At 36.5% G+C, this 21,557-nt stretch overlaps 1 long non-coding RNA gene across 1 annotated transcript; it reads left to right on the top strand.

The window, feature by feature from the left end:
* The first annotated feature begins 3,604 nt into the window (after positions 1–3,604).
* LOC133655226 (uncharacterized) lies at positions 3,605–18,996 on the top strand. The gene is made up of 3 exons (XR_009826974.1): positions 3,605–3,717; positions 6,809–6,936; positions 18,868–18,996. It is a non-coding gene; the product is annotated as an uncharacterized LOC133655226 (long non-coding RNA).
* The last annotated feature ends 2,561 nt before the right edge of the window (positions 18,997–21,557 follow it).

Below are 21,557 nucleotides of genomic sequence, written 5' to 3'. Positions count from 1 at the left end.
ATGCTACTATACTAGTATGGTACTAATAGATGCTACTATACTAGTATGGTACTAATAGATTCTACTATACTAGAATATTACTAATAGATGCTACTATACTAGTATGGTACTAATAGATGCTACTATACTAGTATAGTACTAATAGATGCTACTATACTAGCATGGTACTAATAGATGTTACTATACTAGTATGGTACTAATAGATACTACTATACTAGTATGGTACTAATAGATGCTACTATACTAGCATGGTACTAATAGATGCTACTATACTAGTATAGTACTAATAGATGCTACTATACTAGTATGGGACTAATATATGCTACTATACTAGTATGGTACTATACTAGTATGGTACTAATAGATGCTACTATACTAGCGTGGTACTAATAGATGCTACTATACTAGTATGGCACTAATAGATGCTACTATACTAGTATGGTACTAATAGATGCTACTATACTAGTATAGTACTAATAGATGCTACTATACTAGTATAGTACTAATAGATGCTACTATACTAGTTTAGTACTAATATATGCTACTATACTAGTATAGTACTAATAGATGCTACTAGTATAGTACTAATAGATGCTACTATACTAGTATGGTACTAATACATGCTACTATACTAGTATGGTACTAATAGATGCTACTATACAAGTATAGTACTAATAGATGCTACTATACTAGTATGGTACTAATAGATGCTGTTATACTAGTATAGTACTAATAGATGCTACTATACTAGTATGGTACTAATAGATGCTACTATACAAGTATAGTACTAATAGATGCTACTATACTAGTATGGTACTAATAGATGCTGTTATACTAGTATAGTACTAATAGATGCTACTATACTAGTATGGTACCAATAGATGCTACTATACTAGTATAGTACTAATAGGTGCTACTATACTAGTATGGCACTAATAGATGCTACTATACTAGTATGGTACTAATAGATGCTACTATACTAGTATGGTACTAATAGATGCTACTATACTAGTATGGTACTAATAGATGCTACTATACTAGTATAGTACTAATAGGTGCTACTATACTAGTATGGCACTAATAGATGCTACTATACTAGTATGGTACTAATAGATGCTACTATACTAGTATGGTACATTTCGACCACAATCCCACGTTCTAGACGGTTGCGAACTAAGAAATAACTCGCTTGGCGATCAAAATATTTGACTGCAAAGCGTTGAAGTCGAATGTAAAAAATTTTTTTGTTTTTTTAAAAAGCAAGATGGCTGAAGAGCGAGATGAGGCAACATTTGAAAGAGTGAAGAAATGCTAACGAGCCTTAGAACGGGACTGACACAAAACCTCCTACCTGAGAAGGAGTATTTAGCTGAAATCCTTCATAAACAGCAGGAACAAAAGTAAAATGTTTCCACGCTGGTGGCCATCATTTGAGGAGGTTTCCTCGTGTTGCCTTCAGGGACCTCCCTTGTGTCCAGCTCTTTGCTGCATTCATACATGTCAGGTCTGACATGAGATGCCGACACACCGGGTCTGGACTGTGGACTCTCACTTGACCTCCCGTCCGCCAAAAGGTCCGACCCACGCCACTCAAGAGGGGCCCGATGGGGTCGACGACCTGGCGCACCCCAGACTGGATACAATTGTGTACGAGCATCTTTTGTTTACTTATGTCCTTGTACCTCATTGTGTTCATCTTCAAAAAATGTTTTAACATAAAATAATCTAATCACTACTCCATGTTTTTGTTTACTTTCTCCTCCCACATTTTTATTAATTTTAAACCATTCTACTCTCAGCGTATCATGAAAACATGTTTTAATTTTCCAAAAATTCCTACATTTCCAGGAATTTCCCGGGACTTTTTTCCCCATTCCAAACTAATGGACAATTGTTCAAACGTCCACAAATCCCACGTTTTAATTGATGTACAGTGGAACCTCCATTTACGAACAATTTACGACACATGCAAACTTTTCGGTTTCCAATTTTTAGATCGCACTAAATATGCCATCTGGCAGCCATTTTGTCCAAAGTCTCCGTTGTGGTATACACATTTTCTGGACTACAGGCAGGCCAGTCTAGTACCCGCATTCTTTTACTACGAAGCCACGTTGATGTAACACGTGGCTTGGCCTTGTCTTGCTGAAATAAGCAGGGGCGTCCATGATAACGTTGCTTGGATGGCAACATATGTTGCTCCAAAAGCTGTATGTACCTTTCAACATTAACGGCGCCTTCACAGATGTGTAAGTTACCCATGTCTTGGGCACTAATACACCCCCATACCATCACACATGCTACCTTTTACACTTTGTGCCTAGAACATTCCGGATGGTTCTTTTCCTCTTTGGTCCGGAGGACACGACGTCCACAGTTTCCAAAAAACAATTTGAAATGTGGACTCGTCAGACCACAGAACACTTTTACACTTTGTATCAGTCCATCTTAGATGAGCTCGGGCCCAGAAAAGCCGGCGGCATTTCTGGGTGTTGTTGATAAATGGCTTTCGCTTTGCATAGTAGAGTTTTAACTTGCACTTACAGATGTAGCGACCGACTGTAGTTGCTGACAGGGGTTTTCTGAAGTGTTCCTGAGCCCATGTGGTGATATCCTTTACACACTGATGTTGCTTTTTGATGCTGGTAATATCATGGCTTACGTACAGTGATTTCTCCAGATCCTCTGAACCTTTTGATGATATCACACAGCGTAGATGGTGAAATCCCTAAATTCCTTGCAATAGCTGGTTGATAAATGTTGTTCTTAAACAATTTGCTCAGGCATTTGTTGACAAAGTGGTGACCCTCGACCCCGTCCTTGTTTGTGAATGACTGAGCATTTCATGGAAGCTGCTTTTATACCCAATCATGGCACCCACCTGTTCCCAATTAGCCTGTTCACCTGTGGGATGTTCCAAATAAGTGTTATGATGAGCATTCCTCAACTTTCTCAGTCTTTTTTGCCACTTGTGCCAGCTTTTTTTGAAACACGTCGCAGGCATCAAATTCCAAATGAGCTAATATTTGCCAAAAATCACACAATTTACCAGTGGGGACGTTAAATATCTTGTCTTTGCAGTCTATTCAATTGAATATAAGGATTTGCAAATCATTGTATTCTCTTTTTATTTACCATTTCCACAACGTGGCCACCTCGTCAATGACAGTATCTACTTGTATCGTTCCTTAAATGATTATACATATACATATACATATACATATACATATACATATACATATACATATACATATACATATACACATACATATACATATACATATACATATACATATACATATACATATACATACATCAGTCTTAAACAGTCTTTATAGATTTGTACACCTGCATGCGGCTTTTTAGCGCCGCCCTAGTGGCTCTCTGGAGATTTTTCAAAAATGTATGACGAATGGAAAAAGATGAGGTTGAAAAAAAAATCTATTTTTTTGTTTTAGTATAGTTTCTGTAGGACAAACATGACACAAACCTCCCTAATTGTTACAAATCACAGTGTTTATATTAAACACGCTTCACTGATTCGAGTATGTGGCGAGCGCCGTTTTGTCCTACTAATTTTGGCGGTCCTTGAACTCACCGTATAGTTTGTTTACATAACTTTCTCCGACTTTCTAGGACGTGTTTTATTTTATGCCACTTCTTTTTCTGCCTCATTTTGTCCACCACACTTTTAACGTCGTGCATGAGTGCACAAAGGTGAGTTTTGTTGACGTTATTGACTTGTGTGGAGTGCTAATCAGACATATTTGGTCACTGCATGACTGCAAGCTAATCGATGCTAACATGCTATTTAGGCTAGCGATATGTACATATTGCATCATTATGCCTCATTTGTAGCTATATTTGAGCTCATTTAGTTTCCTTTAAGTCCTCTTAATTAAATGTATATCTCATGACACATGTAATATGGCTTTTAATTTTTTGCGGCTCCAGACAGATTTGTTTTTGTATTTTTGGTCCAATGGGTGAGGGCCGACATCCGGGCAACTGAGCTACATACGGGTTCTTCGAGCCATAGCAACCAGACTGGCGTTGAAAACAAACCGTTGCCATTACTCTTTAACCTGTCGACCTACGCTGGTTAAACCCGTCATTCTGCCTCCAAAATGCCGAAGAACTGTGTTGTTTTTGGTTGTGCTAACCACAACTGGAAACAGGGAAAACAAAGGTTGTATTTTGTTCTGCCAAAGCGCGATAAAAGCCCACAGAGACGAGACAAATGGCTCGCAGCTTTACACCGGGAAAACGAGGACGGTTCTCACTGGAGTCCCCCAAAGTCCCGGGTCGTGTGTTCGGATCACTTCCTTTCTGGTAAATATAAGGAACAAAAATCCACCTTCTTAACCACAACTTGGCTATACGACCGTGCTAATGTTGTACTTGTTGAATTTGTACCTTATAACGTTCGACAGCTGAAGTTGTTGTACAAAAATAACATGCGGTATATACTATATAGTCTATAGCCTAGCTAGCTATTTTCGAAAACCGGACAACGAGAGGATACCAAAGGCAGCGTTAAGATGGACACCACCGGGAAAACGTAAGCCAGGGCGGCCAAAGAACACCTGGCGAAGAACAGTTGAAGGGGAGCTGAAAGAGATGAAGCTTACATGGGGCGAGGCACAGAGACGAGCACAGCAGCGAGATGAATGGCGTCGAGTCGTCGAAGCCTTATTTCTCATCCGGGAAGAAGAGGATTAAATTAAGTAAGTAATATACTATATAGTCTAACACAGGGGTCACCAACCTTTTTGAAAGCAAGAGCTACTTCTTGAGTAGTGATTAATGCGAAGGGCTACCAGTTTGATACACACTTAAATAAATTGCCAGAAATAGCCAATTTGCTCAATTTACCTTTAACTCTATGTTATTATTAATAATTAATGATATTTACACTTAATTGAAAGGTTTCAAAGAGGAGAAAACACGAAAAAAATGACAATTAAATTTTGAAACAGTTTATCTTCAATTTCGACTCTTTAAAATTCAAAATTCAACCGAAAAAAAGAAGAGAAAAACTTAAAAAAATAATTTATGGAACATCGTTAGTAATTTTTCCTGATTAAGATTAATTTTAGAATTTTGATGACATGTTTTAAATAGGTTAAAATCCAATCTACACTTTGTTAGAATATATAACAAATTGGACCAAGCTATATTTCTAACAAAAGACAAATCATTATTTCTTCTAGATTTTCCAGAACAAAAATTTTAAAAGAAATTCAAAAGACTTTGAAATAAGATTTAAATTTGATTCTACAGATTTTCTAGATTTGCCAGAATAATTTTTTTAAATTTTAATCATAATAAGTTTGAAGAAATATTTCACAAATATTCTTCGTCGAAAAAACAGAAGCTAAAATGAAGAATTAAATTAAAATGTATTTATTATTCTTTACAATAAAAAATTTTTTTTTTACTTGAACATTGATTTAAATTGTCAGGAAAGAAGAGGAAGGAATTTAAAAGGTAAAAAGGTATATGTGTTTAAAAATCCTAAAATCATTTTTAAGGTTGTATTTTTTCTCTAAAATTGTCTTTCTGAAAGTTATAAGAAGCAACGTAAAAAAAATAATGAATTTATTTAAACAAGTGAAGACCAAGTCTTTAAAATATTTTCTTGGATTTTCAAATTCTATTTGAGTTTTGTCTCTCTTAGAATTAAAAATGTCAGACAAAGCGAGACCAGCTTGCTAGTAAATAAATAAAATTTAAAAAATAGAGGCAGCCCACAGGTAAGTGCTGCTATTTGAGCTTTTTTTAGAACAAGCCGGCGGGCTACTCATCTGGTCCTTACGGGCTACCTGGTGCCCGCGGGCACCGCGTTGGTGACCCCTGGTCTATAGCCTAGCTAGCTATTTTCGAAAACCGGTTTCGTTGTACACTAACACTTGATCTTGTTGTTGATAACTTCCGCGTCTCTTTCTTAGTAGCGCGCAGGCTAAGCTAACTAGCAAGCTAAGCTAAGCCTGAGAAGCTTTAAAGTTCACTGAGACGAGTCTGACGCAAATAATACATTTTCGTTTTTTTCACACGATATGCGAATAAGTAAAAATGCGTAAATGAAGGATTTAACGCCGACTTCCAAGCCACAACGCTCGTTAAATGCTTTTTCTGTCAATGCCGTGTTCGCTGTGAGCTGGTTTGTTTTCAACGAATTCCCGGTTGCTAGGGGATTGGTAGGCGGAAGTGACGTAGGTCCGCCCTCACCCATTGCATCATTATGCCTCATTTGTAGCTATATTTGAGGTCATTTAGTTTCCTTTAAGTCCTCTTAATTACATTTATATCTCATGACACATGTAATATGGCTCCAGACAGATTTGTTTTTGTATTTTTGGTCCAATATGGCTCTTTCAACATTTTGGGTTGCCGACCCCTGACCTAGGTCATATCAATCTTTGAACAATGGCATTTGTACTTGGTAGTCATGGCGACAGAGCTCATGTTATTGAAGTCAGTACAGTGATTTATATTTCACATTTCAATGCAGTTTATCATCACACAAATGCAGATAATCATCCATTGACCAGGAGTAGGATTGACGACTGTAAATGCTGTTATGTGCTATTCTACTAATCTGCGTGTATGAGGGATGATGTTTCCTTGAATGCAGGATTACGTTTGCAGCTCCAGCTCAGATCTTATCCCGCCTTACTTAGCCATGCAACAGACTCGTGTTCATCGATTAGATGTTTATCTCCCGAGTTGTTGCGTCGAGGAGCAGCAGGCAGGACGTGCTTCTGGCTTCCGACGTGAGTTTTGTGACGTTTTTTACGCATTGCAGACTGGCGCCAGAACCACGACTCAGTCCAACGCCGAACCCTGAAGACGTCACATCCACTACAGCGTGAGAGCCAACGTGAGGGAGCAACGTTGGCTTAAGAATTGGACGGTTTTGACCGGTTTTTGCAGGTACCATTTACAAAACCCCAAAAGCAGTGAAGTTGTCACGTTGTGTAAATGGTAAATAAAAAGACCAGGCCAGTCTAGTAGGCGCACTCTTTTACTATGAATGATGGCATCGTCTTGCTGAAATAAGCAGGGGCGTCCATGGTAACGTCGCTCGGATGGCAACATATGTTGCTCCAAAAGCTGTACGTACCTTTCAGCATTAATGGCGCCTTCACAGATGTGTAAGTTACCCATGTCTTGGGCACTAATACACCCCCATACCATCACACATGCTGACTTTTACACTTTCACCCTAGAACAGGGGTGTCCAAAGTGCGGCCCGCAGGTAATTTTTTTAACGGCCCCACGGCACATTCTAAAAATACGATGAAAAAAAAAAAAAACACATAAAAAGTGGTATAAAAGAGCAAACAGGTGAAATGTAACAAGAAAATGTTGCATTATTTACTCTAATAACACTAAGCTGCCATGCAGGCTGTTTCTTTCTTTAAAAAATAATAATGAATCAATATCAATGTCATTATGAATGATTGACCTATTCAAGGCTCCATTTACTTCACATTAAAGGCCTACTGAAATGAATTTTTTTTATTTAAACGGGGATAGCACATCCATTCTAGGTGTCATACTTGATCATTTCGCGATATTGCCATATTTTTGCTGAAAGGATTTAGTAGAGAACATCGTCGATAAAGTTTGCAACTTTTGGTCTCTGATTAAAAAAAAACCTTGCCCCTACCGGAAGTAGCGTGACGTTGTCAGTTGTTCACTCCCTCATATTTTCCTATTGTTTTCAACGCAGCTAGAGCTATTCGGACCGTGAAAGTGACGATTACCCCATTAATTTGAGCGAGGATGAAAGATTTGTGGATGAGGAACGTTAGAGTGACGGACTAGAATGCAGTGAAATACATATTTTTTTTCGCTCTGACCGTAACTTAGGTACAAGCTGGCTCATTGGATTCCATACTCTCTCCTTTTTTTTTATTGTGGATCACGGATTTGTATTTTAAACCACCTCGGATACTATATCCTCTTGAAAATGAGAGTCGAGAACGCGAAATGGACATTCAGTGCCTTTTATCTCCACGACAATACATCGACGAAGCTCTTTAGCATCTTTAGCATGAGCTAACGTGATAGCATCTGTCTCAAATGCAGATAGAAACAAAATAAATAAATCCCTGACTGGAAGGATGGACAGAAGATCGACAATACTATTAAACCATGGACATGTAACTACACGGTTAATAGATCTCAGCCTGGCAAAGCTTAACAATGCTGTTGCTAACGACGCTAAGGCTAACTTAGCAACCGGAGCTCACAGAGCTATGATAAAAACATTAGCGCTCCACCTACGCCAGCCAGCCCTCATTTGCTTTGCTCAGCAACACCCGTGCTCACCTGCGTTCCAGCGATTGACGGCGCGACGAAGGACTTCACCAGATCATCCGTGCGGTGGGTCAGCTAGCATCGGCTAGGCTTCTGCTAGCATCGGCTAGGCGTCTGCTATCCGAGTAAGTGGTCCTTGTGTTGCTACAGCCACCTACAACGTTCTTCTTTGCAGCCTCCATTGTTCATTAAACAAATTGCAAAAGATTCACCAACACAGATGTCCAGAATACTGTGGAATTATGAAATGAAAACAGAGCTTTTTTGTATTGTATTCAATGGAGAAGGCATACCTCTGTTCCCCGGGCTACGTCACGCGCATACGTCATCCTTCGAAGGCTTTTTCAACCGGAAGTTTCGTGGGAAATTTAAAATGTCACTTTATAAGTTAACCCGGCCGTGTTGGCATGTGTTGCAATGTTAATATTTCATCATTGATGTATAAACTATCAGACTGCGTGGTCGCTAGTAGTGGCTTTCAGTAGGCCTTTAAATATTCCTCTTTGAGATATTTTGGGGGGGAAAATGTTGCATATTTTTTGGGTGCCATTTTAAAAAACAAAGTTTTTTTAAAGAAGGGCCTAAAACGAACAAACAAAAAACATAAACAACAATGAAACTTATAATTGACGGATAAAAATATGTTGGATTTATTTTTTTAAACTTTACTGAGCAGTACCCTTTTGGGTCCCCAATCATTTTAGTGGGACTTTTTTTTTTTTAAATGTAATTGCTCAAAAAAAATAAACCACATGTTTTAGTACACCAGGAAAATGATCAAACTACATAAATAACATCCTGTAAATTGATTTGGATATTATTTTTTGTCTCGATAGATTGAAAATTAACACCAATGACTTGACTGATGAACATAATCACATTATTTATTCATAAAAATATAAATAACGACAAATAAATGATTAACCGCAACATGTAAGTGTAAAAAAAACCAACAACAACATTATGATTTGTACATTTTCTATTTTTAAACAAAGAAAACAATCTGAAGTTGGCTTTATTTTTAAGTTATCGTGCCGTGATTTTACCACTCGGGAGTAGATTTTTCTCCATGTGGCCCCCCTGATCTAAAATTAGTTTCGCACCCCTGATCTACATCAACTATATGATTTGTCTAAGTCAGTGTTTTTCAACCTTTTCTGAGCCAAGGTACATTTTTTTCCATTGAAAAAATGTGGAGGCACACCACCAGCAGAAAACATTTAAAAAAAAAAAGAAACTCGGCAGCCGATATTGACAATAAAAAGCTGTTCTCACAATTGTTGGATATGAATTCAAATCATAACCAAGCATGCGTCTGGACTTTTTTGGTGTTTTCCTAGTGTTTTACTTCTTGTTATGCCCTCTTATTTTGTTGATTGTCATGTCATGTACGGATGTACTTTGTGGACGCCGTCTGCTGCTCCACAGTAAGTCTTTGCTGTCCTCCAGCATTCTGTTTTTGTTTACTTTGCGGCCAGTTCAGTTTTAGCTTCGTTCTGCACAGCCTTCCCTAAGCTTCGATGCCTTTTGTTAGCGGCACTCGCCGTTGGTTTATTTTTGGTTTAAGCCAGGGTTGTCCAAACTTTTCCCGCTGAGGGCCGTACACTGAAAAATCAAAGCAAGCGGGGGCCATTTTGATATTTTTCATTTTAAAAACCGATACAATATATGTATAAAAAATATACATTTAGGCCTCCACTCAGGCTTGATCCCGGGGACCCCAAAGGGTTTTGGTCAAAAAAATATTATAAATGTGTCATTATTCAGTATTATTATTATTATTATTATTATTATTATTATTCAAGTTTTAAATCTCTAGATTAACATTAGATCTATCTGTCAATATAATGGTTTTAAATATATAACTTGTATGCTCTTTTTGTCAAAGAAAACCCAGTTTTTTTATGGAAAAAACACAAAATATGCAATATTTTCACTCAATAAAATTTTTAAGTGGAATATTTGAGATTATATAATAATTGGAGCCTTAAAAAGGTCAATAACTCATAACAACATTGATTTTAAATCATTGTTATTTTTTGAGCAATGAAACTTAAGAACAAATCACACTAAAATTATTGGGGAACCAAAAGGGTCCTACTCATAAAGTGTTAAATACATTTTTTTTTTTTTACTGTTTACTTTTAACACAATTATCTCGAGATCAACTTCAGATCTATCCGTCAATTAGAAGTTTTATTGTTGTTTATGTTTTTTGTTTGTTTGTTTTAGGCCCTTCTTTAAAGAAAAAAACAGCTCAGTTTTTTATTTGGCAAACACAAAATATGCAACATTTTCCCCAAAAATATCTCAAAGTGGAATAATTAATGTGACGTAATTGGAGCCTTGAAAAGGTCAATAATTCATATTAACATAGATTTTTTTTTTTTTAAAGAAACAGCCTGCATGGCAGCTTTGTGTTATTAGAGTAAACATTGCAACATTGTATTGTTACATTTCACCTGTTTGCTCTATTATACCACTTATTATTTTTTTAAGGTGGTATTATTAAATAAATACGATTGGAATTTTTTTTCCAATCGTATTTTTAAAATGTGCCATGGGGCCGTTAAAAAATGACCTGCGGGCCACAAATGGCACCCGGGGCCGCACTTTGGACACCCCTGGTTTAAGTGTTAGATACCTTTTTTACCTGCACCCTGCCTCCCGCTGTCGCCTGCATATTGTGACCACCACACACCATGTTCCCCACATCTACAAAACCTGCTGCCACCTACTGATATGGAGGAGTATTACACGGTTACTCCGCCGATCTCTGGGCAGCACCGACACTCAACAACGGCACATTTGCGACCCGTTAGAAATGTCGTAGGTACTGAAGTGTGATAATAGCGTGGTGTTTCAGCCCTCATGAAAAGGTGTGAGCTGGTTATTCAGCAGGGTGGCGTGCAGGCAAGGGGTCAAAGGTCGGCCTCTCAATGGAGTGCACCACTTGGAATGTTTGCTCTTGGTGTTTAAAAAGAAAGAGAAAAAAAAAAGACATCCATCTTAATAAGACGACGGTTGTTTTGGGGTGAGAACATGAGGAAGATGTGTGGTAAATACGTGAAGGAGGGTCGGGGGGTGGTGGTGGTCTCGCACCTCTCTCTCTCTCTCTCTCTCTCTCTCTCTCTCTCTCTCTCTCTCTTTTTGCCCCCAGCCCACACTTTTCTAAACACTCCCTGAGCGGCGGCCGCGTCTGGGTCAACACGACACGCCTCACCTGGCGGCGTGCTGCACGGGACGATGTTGGTTTAGCTGCCGGCCCGCGTGGTTGAACTTTGACCCGCCGCACCACACTCCGCTTGTGTGGCCGTGATGAAATAATGTCGGGCTGCGGGGGATTCGTCCGCTAATTTGATCAGAAAAGACGTGGTTTAATTCAAAAGGAAATCGACTTTGATTACCACGGCCTCTGCAAAAAGAGCGTACAACACCTCCAGATTAGTTAATGAAAACTACAACAAATACGCACGTTACAAGAAGTGTGTAATACGTACAATACTTACAGTATTAACACTTTCTGGGGCGCAACGCGTCTTGGACTTTCAATGACAAAAAGGGCATTAAACACACAAAAACAAAATCATAAAAGACTAATAAAACTAAATTGATTACACCTATTTAATAATACCACCTTAACATTTGACAACCAAACAATTACCTATTTAAAAATACCACCTTAACATTTGACAACCCATTAATTACACGTATTTAATAATACCACCTTAACATTTGACAACCCATTAATTACACACTTATTTAATAATACCACCGTAACATTTGACAACCAAACAATTACACACTTATTTAATCATACGACCTTAACATTTCAAAACCAAACAATTACTTATTTAATAATACCACCTTAACATTTGACAACCCATTAATTGACACACTTATTTAATAATACCACCTTAACATTTCACAACCAAACAATTACACTTATTTAATAATACCACCTAAACATTTGACAACCAAACAATTACTTATTTAATAATACCACCTTAACATTTGACAACCAAACAATTACACACTTATTTAATAATACCACCTTAAAATTTCAAAACCAAACAATTACTTATTTAATAATACCACCTTAACATTTGACAACCCATTAATTGACACACTTATTTAATAATACCACCTTAACATTTCACAACCAAATAATTACACTTATTTAATAATACCACCTTAACATTTGACAACCAAACAATTACTTATTTAATAATACCACCTTAACATTTGACAACCAAACAATTACACTTATTTAATAATACCACCTTAACATTTGACAACCAAACAATTACACCTATTTAATAATACCACCTTAACATTTGACAACCAAACAATTACACTTATTTAATAATACCACCTTAACATTTCACAACCAAACAATTACTTATTTAATAATACCACCTTAACATTTGACAACCCATTAATTTACACACTTATTTAATAATACCACCTTAACATTTTACAACCCATTAATTACATACTTATCTAATAAAACCACCTTAACATTTGACAACCAAACAATTACACTTATTTAATAATACCACCTTAACATTTCACAACCAAAAAATTACACACTTATTTAATAATACCACCTTAACATTTGACAACCAAACAATTACACTTATTTAATAATACCACCTTAACATTTGACAACCCATTAATTACATACTTATCTAATAAAACCACCTTAACATTTGACAACCAAACAATTAAACTTATTTAATAATACCACCTTAACATTTGACAACCAAACAATTAAACTTATTTAATAATACCACCTTAACATTTCACAACCAAACAATTACTTATTTAATAATACCACCTTAACATTTCACAACCAAACAATTACTTATTTATTAATACCACCTTAACATTTAACAACCAAACAATTACTTATTTAATAATACCACCTTAACATTTGTTAAGTTATAAACCCAAGTGATGATCTAAGACGAGCATTTCTGAGGTCATGTGCCCAAAGCATCGATTAACCACAATCGAGGAAGAAGTGAGCAATTTAGTTTGACTCCTCCCAGCTTGCATGTTGCTTTAAATAAAAAATCAAATAAAAAAACGTGGCGGGATCTCTCTCGGACTTGAATCATTGATGAATGTTCAGGCTGCTGCTGTAATCCCGACCGACACTAAAAGTCTGTCTGGATTTAGCGTCATGAAACTTTGATGGGTAAAAGTGCGACTGAGGACCCGCCCCTATGCTCTCTTTTCCCCTTTTCTTTGGTCCCTCACATGCACACCAGCATCTTGTGGAACATAACACCTGCTGCAAGAAAAGCTTTTATTAGAAACAATAAAAAGTGGCTACCATGAATTAATGTCATTAGGAAAGAGTTTATATTCTGTTGCTTCGATTAATCGGTTCATTTGTGTTGTTGGCAAGAAGTCACCCCCAAAAAGCCAATCAATGAGCTTGTGGGCGGTCCAAAGGGACAAACTTCCGCCTGGCGCTAATGTTTGACTTGCCTCCATTCAATAGCGTAACAATATTTTTGGACGCTAAAATTTGCAGTGGAAAAACACAATTTTTTAAAAATGTGCAAGGCACATGTTGCCCCTTTTGTCCCCCCTAAAGTATGTCCACCCCCAAAAAGCCAATCAATGAGCTCGTGGGCGGTCCAAAAGGGACAAACTTCCGCCTGGCGCTAATGTTTGACTTGCCTCCATTCAATAGCGCAACAATATTTTTGGACGCTAAAATTTGCAGTGGAATAAAAAATATTTTTGAAAAAGTGCAGGGGACATGTTGCCACTTGTTGTCCCCCCTAAAGTATTTCCGCCCCCAAAAAGCCAATGAATGAGCTTGTGGGCGGTCCAAATGGACAAACCTCCGCCTGGTGCTAATGTTTGACTTGCCTCCATTCAATAGCGCAACAATATTTTTGGACGCTAAAATTTGCAGTGGAAAAACAAAATTTTTTAAAAAGTGCAAGGCACATGTTGCCCCTTTTGTCCTCTCTAAAGTATGTCCACCCCCAAAAAGCCAATCAATGAGCTTGTGGGCGGTCCAAAGGGACAAACTTCCGCCTGACGCTAATGTTTGACTTGCCTCCATTCAATAGCGCAACAATATTTTTGGACGCTAAAATTTGCAGTGGAAAAACAAAATTTTTTAAAAAGTGCAAGGCACATGTTGCCCCTTTTGTCCTCTCTAAAGTATGTCCACCCCCAAAAAGCCAATCAATGAGCTTGTGGGCGGTCCAAAGGGACAAACTTCCGCCTGACGCTAATGTTTGACTTGCCTCCATTCAATAGCGCAACAATATTTTTGGACGCTAAAATTTGCAGTGGAAAAAAAAATATTTTGAAAAAGTGCAGGGGACATGTTGCCACTTGTGCTCCCCCCTAAAGTATGTCCACCCCCAAAAAGCCAATCAATGAGCTTGTGGGCGGTCCAAAGGGACAAACTTCCGCCTGGCGCTAATGTTTGACTTGCCTCCATTCAAATAGCATAACAATATTTTTGGACGCTAAAATTTGCAGTGGAAAAAACTGTTTATTTTTTTAAGTGCAGGGGACATGTTGCCACTTTGGTTCCCACATAAAGTATGTCCATGGCCAATGGACCGCCAAAAAAGCTTGTGGGCAGTCCAAAAGGGACAAACTCCCACCTGGCACTAGTGTTTGACTTGCCTCCATTCAATAATGTAACAATATTTTTGAACGAATGTTCCCCCTGTGCTCCCCCCACCCCCAAAGGATATCCATTGGGGGAAATGGAGTTGAAGAAAGTGTTGACCATGGCGAGCAATGGGCAGGCCACCATCGCCACGGTAACAACACAACAGGGGGCATTAAACACCTGGAGAGATGAACCCCTGACATGGTGGTAATGCTTCTAATTACTACCCACTTGTGCTTGCATTTTATTCTCCATCTCCATCCCCCACTTCAGTCAGCACTCAAGCTAATGGAGACAATATGGCCGACTGCCCTCGTCCTCGTCGCCCCAGCACTTTACGCCTAAACTCTTCCTCTTCTTCTTCTTCTTTAGCCAACGACTGCAGTGCTCCTCCGTGCTCTCAAGCTGCTGTAAAAAATGCATGACCACACGTTTTATGCAACCCCTCTGAACTTCCAGCTCAAAAAAGTTTAAAAAAAACTAAAAAAAATCCACTCATCTGAGTTGTAACCATTCTTTTTTTTACGGGCAATTACGTTTAGAATAAAAACGAGGTAAACAACTTCCTGTCCTAGTTGTCGACACAGTAGGACCCCGCTGCTCGCTGAGAAGAGCGATACACACTTTCATTTTGGGCGCCAGAAAGTCACAAAAAAAGCAACTTGAACCCGAATCTAGGAATGCTCGCTAAATGTTAGCAACGCTGATCCCTACTGCCGCGTCTTCTTATTCTCCGGCGGACTAGGCTGTGTTAAGCTACGACGTCGTCTACTGTACGTTCACAGAAAAGTCCCATTATAAAGTGTTTAAGAGCGAGGTAGTATTTGTGGCGGGCCGCCAGGAGGAAATGGATCAAAATGATTTATTAGCACGTATCAAAACACGTATTGGTATGTCAGACTTATCCTTCCCTTGGTCTAACTCCTACTTACTGACAGGATGTGTCTTCTCGTAACAATGTGACCTCGGACTATGTTGATGGTTCGGTTCTTGGCCCTGCACTCTTCAGCATCACACGCTGTTAGCTTTCACTGTCATGCTGGTGACAGCCAACGCTAAAGATGATAGTAGTCACCTGGAGGCGTGTCTAAATGAAATTAAACTGCGGATGTCCAGAAGGTTTTTGCATCTTCACACTAAAGAACACCCATTTAATAATACCACCTTAACATTTGACAGCCATACAATTACACACTTATTTAATAATACCACCTTAACATTTGACAGCCAAACAATTACACACTTATTTAATAATACCACCTTAACATTTGACAACCATAAAATTACACACTTATTTAATAATACCACCTTAACATTTAACAACCCATTAATTACACACTTATTTCATAATACCACCTTAACATTTGACAACCAAGCAATTACACACCTATCTAATAATACCACCTTAACATTTGACAGCCAAACAATTACACACTTATTTAATAATACCACCTTAACATTTGACAACCCATTAACTACATAGTTATTTAATAATACCACCTTAACATTTGACAGCCAAACAATTACACACCTATTTAATAATACCACCTTAACATTTGACAACCAAACAATTACACACTTATTTAATAATACCACCTTAACATTTGACAACCAAACAATTACACACCTATTTAATAAAACCACCTTAACATTTGACAACCATACAATTACACACCTATTTAATGATACCACCTTAACATTTGACAACCAAACAATTACACACCTATTTAATAATACCACCTTAACATTTGACAGCCATACAATTACACACTTATTTAATAATACCACCTTAACATTTGACAGCCAAACAATTACACACTTATTTAATAATACCACCTTAACATTTGACAACCATAAAATTACACACTTATTTAATAATACCACCTTAACATTTAACAACCCATTAATTACACACTTATTTCATAATACCACCTTAACATTTGACAACCAAGCAATTACACACTTATTTAATAATACCACCTTAACATTTGACAACCATAAAATTACACACTTATTTAATAATACCACCTTAACATTTAACAACCCATTAATTACACACTTATTTCATAATACCACCTTAACATTTGACAACCAAGCAATTACACACCTATCTAATAATACCACCTTAACATTTGACAGCCAAACAATTACACACTTATTTAATAATACCACCTTAACATTTGACAACGCATTAACTACATAGTTATCTAATAATACCACCTTAACATTTGACAGCCAAACAATTACACACCTATTTAATAATACCACCTTAACATTTGACAACCAAACAATTACACACTTATTTAATAATACCACCTTAACATTTGACAACAAAACAATTACACACCTATTTAATAAAACCACCTTAACATTTGACAACCATACAATTACACACCTATTTAATGATACCACCTTAACATTTGACAACCAAACAATTACACACCTATTTAATAATACCACCTTAACATTTGACAGCCAAACAATTACACACCTATTTAATAATACCACCTTAACATTTGACAACCATACAATTACACACTTATTTAATCATACCACCTTAACATTTAACAACCCATTAATTACACACTTATTTCATAATACCACCTTAACATTTGACAACCAAACAATTACACACTTATTTAATAATACCACCTTAACATTAGACAGCCAAACAATTACACACCTATTTAATAATACCACCTTAACATTTAACAACCCATTAATTACACACCTATTTCATAATACCACCTTAACATTTGACAACCAAACAATTACACACCTATTTAATAATACCACCTTAACATTTGACAACCCATTAACTACATACTAATCTAATAATACCACCTTAACATTTAACAACCCATTAATTACACACCTATTTAATAATACCACCTTAACATTTGACAACCAAACAATTACCTATTTAATAATACCACCTTAACATTTGACAACCCAACAATTAAACACCTATTTAATAATACCACCTTAACAACCACTTACTTTACCTTCTATATTCATTTTACCTTTTGTTTACCTTCTTTTACCATATATTTACATAATTTCATCATATTTTACCTGGTTTTATCTCATGTTACCGTCTGTATTCTTTCTTTTACCTTTCAGTTACTTATTTTACCCTTTATATTTTTTATTTGACCTTGTATTTATTTATTTTACCGTCTATATTCATTATTTTACCTTTTATTTACCTTCTTTTACCTTTTGTGTATTTATTTTACCTTTTATATTTCTTATTTGACCTTGTATTTACTTATTTTACCTTCTATATTTCTTATTTTACCTTTTATTTACATTTTATTTAACCTAATTGACCTTTTATTTACCTTCTATTTGCTTGTATTACTATTTCTTCCTTTTACACTATATTTTTCATTTGACCTTCTATTTATTACATATCTATTTATCTATTATTTCACTTGTGTTTACTTTTTACCGACTTATTTTACCTTTTAGATTCTTTCTTTTATTTTTACTAACCTTTTATTTACTTTTTACATACCTTATTTTACCTTCTTTTTACAAATATTTTCCCGCCTTCTACCTTCACTTTCTTTTTCCCTTCTATGTAAACTTATTTGACCTTCTTTTCAACTTGTTTTACCTTCTTTTATTTGGTGTGTACATTTCTGTTAGTTCAACGATTAATCGGAGCAACACAATATGAATCAAATCTATTTTTCCAAACAAATCCATGGATTAATGGCTGCAGCCACGCAAAAAAATATGGCTGACAAATGTTATGAGCTCAGGTTTATTTTGGGAGAGGACGGCACGGTGGTCGTTCTTTAACGTCTTCTCGACTTCAATGTGTTTGCATTTCATTAAAAAATAATCATTTTGGCCTGTTTTTTTTTTTCCTCCAGGAGGAAATTGCTGCCATCCGTCTGCAGATAGGCCGTCCTCCGGCAGACCCGCTGATCCCCCGATGATAACGGCGGCTGGATGCCAAGTGATGTACATTATTGATGGCCACATTTTACAGTCTCAGCAGGGAGCGGCGGGGGAGGGGCCGCACGCACTAGTTAAAGACTTAGCGGCATGTAAACAAACACTATTCTTCCCGCACACGTACAGTATATTTACGTCATATTAACCCCATCATTTCATGGCTGATTGCATCCTTGCAGCACATTTGGCAACAGCAGCTTCACCTTTCATGCAAAACATCTGTCCGCCATATTTAACCCCGCCCCTCTTGTCTTTGATGTGAGCGCCGGCCCACCTGTCGGGCACCTGGAGACCAGCACCTTTGTTTCATGTGACATCCTTCCTGTTGGAGCCATGATTCATGTCAATCCCTGTCCCCTGCACTTTTTCAAAAATCATTTTTTTTAACACTGCAAATTTTAACGTTTAAAAATGTTGTTACACCAGGGGTCACCAACGTGGTGACGGCGGGCACCAGGTAGCCCGTAAGGACCAGATGAGTAGCCCGCTGGCCTGTTCTAAAAATAGCTCAAATAGCAGCACTTACCAGTGAGCTGCCTCTATTTTTTAAATTGTATTTATTTACTAGCAAGCTGGTCTCGCTTTGCCCGACATTTTTAATTCTAAGAGAGACAAAACTCAAATAGAATTTGAAAATCCAAGAAAATATTTTAAAGACTTGGTCTTCACTTGTTTAAATAAATTCATTATTTTTTTTACTTTGCTTTTTATAACTTTCAGACAGACAATTTTAGAGAAAAAATACAACCTTAAAAATGATTTTAGGATTTTTAAACACATATACCTTTTTACCTTTTAAATTCCTTCCTCTTCTTTCCTGACAATGTAAATCAATGTTCAAGTAAATGTATTTTTTTTTATTGTAAAGAATAATAAATACATTTTAATTTTAGCTTCTGTTTTTTCGACGAAGAATATTTGTGAAATATTTCTTCAAATTTATTATGATTAAAATTCAAAAAAATTATTCTGGCAAATCTAGAAAATCTGTAGAATCAAATTTAAATCTTATTTTAAAGTCTTTTGAATTTCTTTTAAAAATGTTGTTCTGGAAAATCTAGAATAAATAATGATTTGTCTAGCTTGGTCCAATTTGTTATATATTCTAACAAAGTGTAGATTGGATTTTAACCTATTTAAAACATATCATCAAAATTCTAAAATTAATCTTAATCAGGAAAAATTACTAATGATGTTCCATAAATTATTTTTTTATATTTTTCAAAAAGATTCAAATTAGCTAGATTTTCTCTTCTTTTTTTCGGTTGAATTCTGAATTTTAAAGAGTCGAAATTGAAGATAAACTATGTTTCAAAATTTAATTGTCATTTTTTTCGTGTTTTCTCCTCTTTTAAACCGTTCAATTAAGTGTAAATATCATTAATTATTAATAATAACATAGAGTTAAAGGTAAATTGAGCAAATTGGCTATTTCTGACAATTTATTGAAGTGTGTATCAAACTGGTAGCCCTTCGCATTAATCACTACCCAAGAAGTAGCTCTTGGTTCCAAAAAGGTTGGTGACCCCTGTGTTACACTATTTGAATGGAGGCAAGTCAAACATTAGCACCAGGCGGAAGTTTGTCCCTTTGGACCGCTCACAAGCTCATTGATTGGCTTTCTGGTGGTGCCTCAGCCAAAAACATTCATGAAGTTTGCTTCTTTTATGAATTTATTATGGCTCTACTGAAAATGTGAGGGTCAAAAGTATACATACAGCAATGTTAATATTTGCTTACATGTCCCTTGGCAAGTTTACCTGCAATAAGGCGCTTTTTGTAGCCATCCACAAGCTTCTGCTTGAATTTTTTGACCACTCCTCTTGACAAAATTGGTGCAGTTCAGTTTTCTGACATGGACTTGTTTCTTCAGCATTGTCCGCACCTTTAAGTCAGGGACTTTGGGAAGGCCATTCTCAAACCTTCATTCTAGCCTGATTTAGCCATTCCTTTACCACTTTTAGACGTGTGTTTGGGGGTCATCGTCCTGTTGGAATAATAACAATAATAATTAGGGATGTCCGATATTGTCCAACTCTTTAATTACCGATACCGATATCAACCGATGTATACAGTCGTGGAATTAACACATTATTATGTCTAATTTGGACAACCAGGTATGGTGAAGATAAGGTACTTTTAAAAAAAAAAATTATAAAATAAAATAAGATAAATTAATTAAAAACATTTTCTTGAATAAAAAAGAGAGTAAAACAATATAAAAACAGTTACATAGAAACTAGTAATGAATGAAAATGAGTAACATTAACTGTTAAAGGTTAGTACTATTAGTGGACCAGCAGCACACACAATCATGTGTGCTTACGGACTGTATCCCTTGCAGACTGTATTGATATATATTGATATATAATGTAGGAAGCAGAATATTAATAACAGAAAGAAACAACCCTTTTGTGTGAATGAGGAGGGAGGTTTTTTGGGTTGGTGCATTAATTGTAAGTGTATCTTGTGTTTTTTATGTGGATTTAATTTAAAAAACAAAACAAAAAAAACAAAAAAAATTATACAGATAATAAAAAAAACGATACCGATAATTTACGATATTGCATTTTAACGCATTTATCGGACATCCCTAATAATAATA

This window comes from Entelurus aequoreus, linkage group LG08, assembly GCF_033978785.1.
Source record: "Entelurus aequoreus isolate RoL-2023_Sb linkage group LG08, RoL_Eaeq_v1.1, whole genome shotgun sequence".
NCBI lineage: Eukaryota > Metazoa > Chordata > Actinopteri > Syngnathiformes > Syngnathidae > Entelurus > Entelurus aequoreus.
Note: the sequence above shows the minus strand (reverse complement) of the source record. Positions and strands in the feature narration are given on the sequence as shown.